This window comes from Nilaparvata lugens, chromosome 1 (genome assembly GCF_014356525.2).
Source record: "Nilaparvata lugens isolate BPH chromosome 1, ASM1435652v1, whole genome shotgun sequence".
Taxonomy (NCBI): domain Eukaryota; kingdom Metazoa; phylum Arthropoda; class Insecta; order Hemiptera; family Delphacidae; genus Nilaparvata; species Nilaparvata lugens.
The window spans coordinates 3,094,940-3,104,707 of NC_052504.1; the positions used below are offsets into that span (position 1 = coordinate 3,094,940).

The 9,768-nt window shown below is 34.1% G+C and overlaps 1 protein-coding gene across 1 annotated transcript in view; it reads left to right on the plus strand.

Annotated features, from left to right (window-relative positions):
* Positions 1-1,356: 1,356 nt before the first annotated feature.
* LOC111059593 overlaps positions 1,357-9,768 on the plus strand; it is a 34,351-nt gene continuing 25,939 nt past the window's right edge. Inside the window, exon 1 of the mRNA XM_039432791.1 lies at positions 1,357-1,462. The gene's annotated coding sequence lies outside the window, so the exon portion shown is untranslated. The remainder of the gene's footprint in view (positions 1,463-9,768) is intronic.

A 9,768-nucleotide genomic window follows, 5' to 3' on the forward strand; every position in this document is an offset into this window, starting at 1 on the left:
AATAAACTTGAGCGTAATGTTTAACATTCTTTCTCATATTCCTGATAATCTTTGAACTATCATAACTCCGCTGTTTGTTGATCGATTTTGCTTCTTTGAAGCTCATTTCGTGAAGAATATCGATGTTCTCCTTTTTCATCCACATCGATTTTCATGAAAAATCAACCGCTTTCAAATAAACTTGGGCTGAATGTTTGACATCCACTCTCTTAATCCTGATAACCTTTGAATTATCATAAATCCACAGTTTGTCGTTCGATTCCTCTCGGTTGAATCTCATTTCGTAAAAAATATCGATGTCTCCTTTTATAATCTCATCTGAAGCACACTTTTTTGAAGTATTCCAACAAAATTAAGATTTGTGGACAATTAAATTTTCTTCAAAAATGGTCATGAGCATAATCAAGCTTTTATAAACCGTTCAAGCTAGGGTTATTGCCAAGAAACTCAGCCACTAATTTTTCTCAAAAGCTGTTTTTGAAAATAAATTACTGCCTATGAAATGAATTACTTTTTATGAAAAATTAAATTCTCTTTAAAAATATCACTCTGCTAAATTGAGCTAGAAATTACTGTTCAAAAGTTATTGAAGTACCTATCATTGTTGAGAAACACATTGATGTTTAAATTTCAATAAATTTTAACTTCTTCTTCTTCAGTGATGCAGAACCGCCATATTGGAAGGCAGCCATCTTATAATACGTCAATAATGACTCCACCCCTCAATTTTCAAATTATAATTTCAAATTCTCAATAATTTATGTTTAAACTCTCACCTGAATAACATGAAGCTATCTGGATACGAATATCTATCTCTGTTTCCAACTTACTCTCTCTCTCTCTCTTTCCCAATCTCTTTCTCTCTTTAAAGTATAAGCAAATAAGTCGACGTTTTAGCCTGATAAACGTGATTAAAGATATTTTTTTCTAATTAATAGAAGCTAATGTCTAGTTTAACATGCTTCTAGATCATATTTAATATATTTAATCATTTTTTGATGGTTGAATGTGAGAGAGGGCCGGCTGCGTCATAACTCCGCCATCCTAGGTGAAAAATAAAGGCAGCGATTCTATTTTCTACTCCAATCTATAATATTTCATGATGTTGAATTCAGTTGGCTCAATTTGAAATATTTTTTTTGAAGCAAAACTCTGCAAACAAATTGCGTCTTCTCTCCTCCTCCTCCTTATTCTTCTTCTTCTTCTTCTTCTCTTCTTCTTCTTCTTCATCATCATCTTCAGTGATGCTGGACAGCCATTATATTGAAAGGCAGCCATCTTTGATCTTTGATGATTTACGTCATAGACTCACAGTTATGAATATTCCGCCCCTCTATTAATTTATATTTTCGATTTTTATGATATTGCTTGTTTGGAATATTATTTCATTGTTCAGTTCGCTTTTTGTATTACAAGTTCAATTTTTTCCCAGGACTTCCAAGATATCTTCAACTACTGTACTGTGAGTGAAATTGATAATTATTTCTATTAAGATTTCAACTATTAAACTCATTAAACTTTATCATAGTGGAACAATAGCTTAAGTAGATATCCCATGGTATAGGGCGTTTATGTCGCAACTTCTACTGTTATCTCAAGCTGATTACTGTCGATTTTTACTGTTTTGTTGGGGTAAGAGTGTATGCAGGCACGGCCCTAGGGACTTTGCCGCCCTGGGCGAAATCGGCAAACGCCGCCCCCCCCCCACCACCAGGTATCCCGTCTAATAATTGTTTACTTAAAAATTTGCCCGAAGGTTATCAGCTTTTCAAGTTAAAAATGACATTTAAACAAATATTTGACAAATATAAATATTGAGGAATAAGTGCAGGCAACGAATGCTCAAATAAAGGTATGGAGGGAAAATTTTGGAACACAATTTTCAGCTCTACAGCTCTTTTGAGGATAGTAAGAGGATTAACATATTAAAAGTCATCACCCTTACCCCATGTGCCAAAGGGGTGGGGGTGGTTTGAAAGTACCATTTTTTAATTTTTCTCATATATCTCGGAAACTATGCATCTTATGAACATTTGTACACTGTACAAAATTGAAGCTCACAAAATTACCAACAAGTTTTGTTCACTACACTTTTTTCACATCTCTTATAGTTTCTGAGATATCCGCTCTTGAAGGTGAGACATTTTTTGAAAAAACACTTCTGCCTCCAATTTTTTCATCTTTTCGGCCATATAATTTTTGAATGATTGATGAAAAAAATCCGTGCTGATTATAAGCTGACGGAGCATCAAATTATCTTCAATTTGATGTATATTTTCACTGTTTTACGCATTTCATTACGACTGTTGAGGCAGTTTCAGTGTTGAGAGTGAAAGTTTTGTTTGGTAGAGGATTTCGATAAATCTGATACTTTTTGAGATATATATGTTCTAAAGTGATGCATTTTCAAAAACCCAGTTTTTTTCCATTTTTCGCTCTTTCAATTCTTATAACGTTCCAACAATTGATGGAAAAAGAATGTGCTTACTACGAGATTATAGAGCATTAAATTATCATTCATTTCATGTATAATTCGACTATTTCACGCATTCCCATAATTATGACTGTTCCAGCAGTTTTAGGTTTGAGAGTCAAATATCAAGATTTGCAACAAGTGACTTTTTTCGAATATCACACTATTCTGTGATCATAAATTGGAGTGTGCTTCAGTATGAACATCCATATTGAGTACCTGGAACTTATTGGTACCAGACGTATTGGAACGTCTGCGAAACTGAACACAGGGAGTGTTTCTAAACTTCCTACCAAACAAGACATTCAAAACTTAAACTACTGTAACAGTCGTATAGGAATGCTTGGAATAGTCGAGTTATACATGAAATGGAAGATAATTTAAGGCTCTAAAATCTCGTAATTAGCACATTCTTTTTTTCATCAATTGTTGAGAAGTTAAAAGACTTGAAAGAGCGAAAAATGGAAGAAAAACTGGGTTTTTGAGAATGAATCAACTTTAGAACATATATATCTCGAAAAGTTAGTATCATATTTATTGAAAACCTCTACAAAACAAAACTTGTAGGAAATTCATTGAGCTTCATTTTTATGTGGATGATTATGTCAATAGAACTCATTGTTTCCAAGATATAAGCATGTAAGAAAAGTGGAAAATGCAAATGCAGAAATCCCTTTAGCACATGATGTAGGGGTTGGGATTTTTGATATGCTCACCTCCAAACTAGTGTCAACAGAGCTGCAAAGTCTAAAATTGAGTTCCAAACATTCCCTTCAAATTTCATTGTCAACTGATCTATTGTTGCTGAACAGGAAATTTCACTCTCAACACTGAAACTGCCTCAACAGTCGTAATGAAATGCGTAAAACAGTGAAAATATACATCAAATTGAAGATAATTTGATGCTCCGTCAGCTTATAATCAGCACGGATTTTTTTCATCAATCATTCAAAAATTATATGGCCGAAAAGATGAAAAAATTGGAGGCAGAAGTGTTTTTTCAAAAAATGTCTCACCTTCAAGAGCGGATATCTCAGAAACTATAAGAGATGTGAAAAAAGTGTAGTGAACAAAACTTGTTGGTAATTTTGTGAGCTTCAATTTTGTACAGTGTACAAATGTTCATAAGATGCATAGTTTCCGAGATATATGAGAAAAATTAAAAAATGGTACTTTCAAACCACCTCCACTCCTTTAGCACATGAGGTAGGGGTGAGGACTTTTGATATGTTAATCCTCTTACTATCCTTAAAAGAGCTGTGGAGTTGAAAATTGTGTTCCAAACTTTTCATTCTATAATCTTTAATTGACTGATACGGTACATAATAGGAAAACATAATTAAGATGGTAGTTCCAAATCAAGAGACTGCAACAGAGTATTGGGCCTATTTAACTTGCTAAGTAATCAAAACTACAATTGCTACAGCACGAGTTTGTTCAACACACTTGTTCAATTGAGTAGAAGTCGTCTGACCTTTGCATAGAAAAATTCCTTCTCCAGTTCTTCAAGATCTAGGGATTAAGCTATTTTATGTTCGCTATACCACTCAGACGTTCCTGGGACATTGTTGATCTTAGATATATGTCTTCATTAGCTTGAGTTTGGAAAAGCTTCTTATAAAATTTTACTATTCACATTGAATTCATTATTTATTTGCATTTAAAAATTTTCCATTCCTTAAAATTTGCCGCCCCCAAAAATCTGCCGCCCTGTGCGGCCGCCCGGTCCGCCCACCCCTGGGGCCGGGCCTGAGTGTATGAACGGCACAATATGAGAGACTACCATAGCGTCATAAAGCTTCACAGGAAAGAACTACGTGGACAATCGGCTTGAGATAACAGTAATCTCAAGCTGATTACTGTCGATTTTTACTGTTTTGACCGGGTAAGAGTGTATGAACGGCACAATATGAGAGACTACCAGCGTCATAAAGCTTCACAGGAAAGAACTACGTGTACTATCAGCTTGAGATAACAGTGAAAGTTGCGTCATAAACGCCATATACCATGGGACATCTACTTATGCTATTGATTCTCTATGACTTTATCTTGTGATATGATAAACTTTTTGTAGATATCTCTCGTATGTCTTTGATATGGTGATGTCCACGTTATAATGGCAGTGTTTGATTAGCAATTGTATTGCTATCCTTGTCTATCATACAACGAAGCTGATAGCGCTATCTCTTTCTTGGTTTGCTCTGTTGCCAGATTGTTTGTTAACAATGTAGAATTAATAGTAATTAACAAAATATTTCATCTTGATACTGAAAATTCATTTTGGAATTATTGGAAAGTATAATTTATTGCTTAATAAAATATGATATTATGAGCTTTCAAATTGATTTAAATTTGGTTATGAACTTGATGAATACAGGTGTTAAGTTATCCTATACTAATAAACAAGCAATTTCTGTTTATTGACCGAGCGAAGTGAAGTCTAGGATTCAAGTCGACGGTTTGGCATTTCTCATAATGTTTGAATGTTTATATGTTTATATTGTGCCTGACCTTTTAAAAGATAATAAAAAAGATAATTTGGAATAAAATTTAGAATTTGGAAGTAGGCCGACACATCTCGAAAATACCTGAGTCTATAAATGTTTAAATGTTTATATGTTTATATTGTGCCTGACCTTTTAAAAGATAATAAAAAAGATAATTTGGAATAAAATTTAGAATTTGGAAGTGGGCCGACACATCTCGAAAATACCTGAGTCTATATACTTAATTCATGCAGGTGAACGGGCTAGAGTCAAGAAAACTCCAATTAATCTTGCCATGCATGATTTAATAGGTTTCTACTGTAGAATAACACTACAATTTGAAATAATTGAAAAATACAAACAGCTTCAATAAACATTGGCAACTAAAATCAGACAAAGGAAACAACAGTTTCGTGTTACTTTGTTGAAATTCTTCATCTGATTTGGGGGCGCATTACTATCCCTCGTTTAGATAGCAATACGTCACAAAATCAAACAATATCAGTCATAAAATAACAAATTAATTTCAACATGAAATTACTCAAGAAAGGAAAGCCCTTTGAACCCAAATTTCGTCGATAGTGACCCATATAACCCATTTCATAATAATTTGGAATCCCCACTTTTGATTGACATTCTTGAATGAACTTTTGTTTCTCTACCCTGCACTTTCGTTGGTCTGTACGTTGCTTTATCGTCGAGGTTACGGTAGGTACCTTGTTTTTGGCGGTGAACTTTTACCGGTTGAATTTGGCTTGACGGCGACGTCCTCTTACGTCCCTAGACCTGTCATCTGAACGGGTGTTTTGAAGCGGTCTTACATAAAGTTGCGGAACCAAAGGGGTGGTACATGAAGTTGGTTTGGGGTCACACATGAACCGCTGTAAATAAATGTATTACAGCATTAATTTCTAACTCTTCCTACAATTCATCAAAAGCTAAAACAGGATAAAAGCTGCTATCCAGAGATTGTCAGTTTGGTGTAAGGGTAAGCATTCCTGACTGGCAATTGGGAGGTACCGGGTTCGATTCCCGGGCTGGCAAATAATTTTTGGATAGTAGTTCTCATCGAGTTTCCATCTAGCTGTTAACCCTGTTGTCAATGTCTGCAGTAGCAGAAGTCTTCGGGGTGATTTACAGCATTTATTTAGGATGTTCGTTAAATAATAATATTATAACTAAAACAGGAGTTTATTCTGTTATTTAATTTAGATTTTATCTTGACGTTCTGATTCCATTCTCAAAATTTAACAGATTGAATTAAAACGAATTTACTTGCCAGAGTGTCATTAATATACAATGCAACATTTATGAAAAAACCCGTAATAAATTAATATAATGCTTTTAGAAAATGAATTCTTCATTAATTATGATGTTAGCTTTCATATAAATTGATATAATACTCTTAGAAAAGGAATAATTCAGATTGAAATGATGCTAACTTATATGATATTTTTCGTTTGGTTTGCGAAATCAAATATAATTTTTCATATAGTGGCTTGACTAGTATTGTTGTAAACTTGTGCGCTAGCCAATATTTATTTTATTTATCTATGAACTATAGGGCGCAATAAAAGTGTAAACAACAGGCATTCGCCCAATACTGCTCAGAACCTTAATTTAAAATGAACAGTCCAGAGTAAAGTTTATGATTTGATTTACCTACAAACACAAGTCCAAAAACGAGTATGAACTAGAATTATCATGAATTTATCACAAAACAAAACAAGAAACTTTTAACACTATAAAAGAAAAAATATTGGAAATTTCACTTTAAGGTAAAAATAATTAAAATTGAATTTTAAAAAACACTTTTGAAGTGAAAATACACTTACTTTTGTAGTGACGATCGTTTCAACCTGTTGTTGGTCATCATCAGACTGTGGGAATTTACTCAGATGACAAGGCTATGTGTGGTAAGGGATGAAGGTGGTGGAATAGGTTGTGGTGGGGGTTGGGTTGGTGGATACTTAGTGAGGCGGTAATTTTGAACTGTGGACTATTTTGTCAAAGAGTGTGTGGGAAGAGAAATTTACTTTTACAGTTTCCCAACAGTCTCCTAAATGATAAAGTAAATTTCTCTTCCCACACACTCTTTGACAAAATAGTCCACAGTTCAAAATTACCGCCTCACTAAGTATCCACCAACCCAACCCCCACCACAACCTATTCCACCACCTTCATCCCTTACCACACATAGCCTTGTCATCTGAGTGAATTCCCACAGTCTGATGATGACCAACAACAGGTCGAAACGATCGTCACCTCAAAAGTAAGTGTATTTTCACTTCAAAAGTGTTTTTTTAATTCAAGTTTAATTTTAACAGTGAAAAAGTATGGATATACAACAGAGTAAAAATAATGTTTGCCCTATAAGATGCATCTTGTAGATAGTTTCCACCTTTAATTAAATAAAATTAGTAGACACATAGAAAATAATTTAAATTGTATTAAAATTTGAACATTCATGTATCAGGCTCAATATCAGGAATTAACTCATGTATGGTAACATTCATTAATATTAATTTCATGTAAAAGAAAAACTTTCTTCTTCATCTATTAAGATTTCTATCATAAAAATTTACTAAATCATTCGAAAGCCTTAATGCCATAAGAAAACACAGTCATAAAAAATATAAATCTTTAGCAAGTCTTAATCTCAATATGAACATTATCTTAAAAATGTCATTCCAATTAAAAGACTATCTTAATGACTTTCAGCAATACTCTACAATAATATATCTTCAGAAACAATAACTCAAATGTAACATAACTGAAAACTTTCTTCTCTACTTTCTGTACTCCTTTAGAAAAAAAATATAATTATCTTCCATTACTTATAAAATTAAAAGGATTATTCTCAATCAATATTATTAACTTGAAAAATAACAGGCTTTGTTGTTACAATACTCTGATGGAAGTTTCAATTAATTAAATTTCTTAAATTATATATTAACCTTATTTTACGTACCTTAGCGGTTATTTGAAGAAACAATTATTCCTACACAATGAAGAAACACAATCAAACTTTGAGGACATGGCACTACTAGAAAATTTGAACTGTAATAAAAATAAAACTAACTCCTACATCAATTAACAGTCTAATATTATAAACTTGTCCAAAAAGGGCGAAACATAATGACTACATTTTACTCTCGTAGTGCTCCTAGCAAAGTGTCCTCCGAAACGTAATCTGGTCTCTTGGCTGGGGAATTGCCCCACTACTGTATTTAGAAACAGGTCTCCTATCGGGCGTAGGGAACCAATTTGACCAATCGTCGCGTGGCTTCTAGAGCCTCAGGATCAAAAGGTAACTGCAAAATCGGTAGTTTGTTATAATTTCAATATCTGCTGTTTTCCAACTTATTGCACTCTATGTCGCGACAAGAAGGCTAAGTTTTAGATATGACTAGCCGTCAGGCTCGCTTCGCTCGCCATATCCGTCTAGCAAGGGGGCTCCGTCCTCTGGACCCCGACTGGATCGTCCAAGAATGAGATCAGCAGGCTCGCTTCGCTCACCTGCATTTTTCATTTGAGCATTTTTATGTTAGGTAGTTTTATTTTTATTTTTATTTGAGTAGTTTAATGTTAGGGCGATCCAGTAGGGGGTCCAGACTAAACGTCTGGCTAGACGGATATGGTGAGCGAAGTGAGCCTGACGGCTAGTAATATAATAGTCCAGGAATAGCTCTGATTGAAGTAGCAGTGCCCAATCAAATTTTCCGCGATAAATGCATTTCATTCTTCAACTTGGTGCCAACCTAACAAAGTCAACTCAACTTAATGCCAACCTGACAAAATTATTAATTTAGTTACCAGTTAACAAATGTTTCGAAGAGTTACTCTCTCTAGATTATAGTTCTATATTAACATATGGTATAGCCTTTTTTCAATTATAATTAAGAGAATAACAAGAATATAAATGCTAAAAGACGAACTTTAAACCCTTAAAAACCACCCTTAAAGTTAAAATATTGCCAAAAGATTTCTTAGTGCGCCTCTAAAGGGCCAACTGAACATACCTACCAAATTTGAACGTTTTTGGTCCGGTAGATTTTTAGTTCTGCGAGTGAGTGAGTGAGTGAGTGAGTCAGTCAGTCAGTCAGTCAGTCAGTCAATGAGTGAGTGCCATTTCGCTTTTATATATATATATATAGATTCCATAATCTACATTCCTCGACGACCCGGAGCCTCAATTTTAAAATATCTATCATGGGAAACTCGAAGTCATGGCCGTTCATCACAGAGAGAGAAAATAATTTATTTCGCTAACTCACAATAATAGCTCTTGCCTATTGCGTATTAAATTTACTATTATAACTTGGGAAAAGGCCTGAATTAAAAATAGTGCTCGGCACAATATGTTGCGCATTTACGGCGAAACGCGGCAATAGATTTCCATGAAATTTGACAGCTATGTTCCTTTTTTAATTGCTCGTCGACATATATACAAGGTTTTTGTAAATTTTGCATTTCAAGGATAATATGAAAGAAAAAAGGAGCCTCCTTCATACACCAATATTAGAGTAAAAATCAGACTAAAGAATTATTCATTATAAATCAGCTGACAAGTGATTACACAGATGTGTGGAGAAGCCAGTCCATTGCTGTATTTCCATAAGGTCTATAGTTTCAATCAGGTACTTGTGGATGTGAATACTGCGTCAGGTCTACTTTTCAGAGAACTACTAGTATATGTTTAGATGTTTAGTTGTACAGATGTTTAGATGTTTGTATTTTACCGGATTTCGAAAACGGCTCCAACAATTCTCACGAAATTCAGAACATAGTAGGTTTATAATATAAAAA